We start from the raw sequence: 241 nt of genomic DNA on the forward strand, positions 1-241 counted from the left end.
CGTGCACGCACGCAACGCCACCGCAACCACAGAATGGCGCCATACGTCATTATATACGTAAACGGCGACACTATTTTACGCCTGCACCGAACCTGCTCGCTACCAAGCTGGCTGCTCATGCGCCCGATTCGAAATTTCCACTGCGTTTCAATTAGCACCGAATACCAGTGAAAAGAGAGAAGGTGGTGAGAGGGAGGTGTGTGCAAAACAGGAATGATGTACTGTGTGGGGGGGGAAAGCG

The sequence above is a fragment of the Priapulus caudatus genome, unplaced genomic scaffold, assembly GCF_000485595.1.
Source record: "Priapulus caudatus unplaced genomic scaffold, Priapulus_caudatus-5.0.1 Scaffold1743, whole genome shotgun sequence".
Lineage (NCBI taxonomy): Eukaryota > Metazoa > Priapulida > Priapulimorpha > Priapulimorphida > Priapulidae > Priapulus > Priapulus caudatus.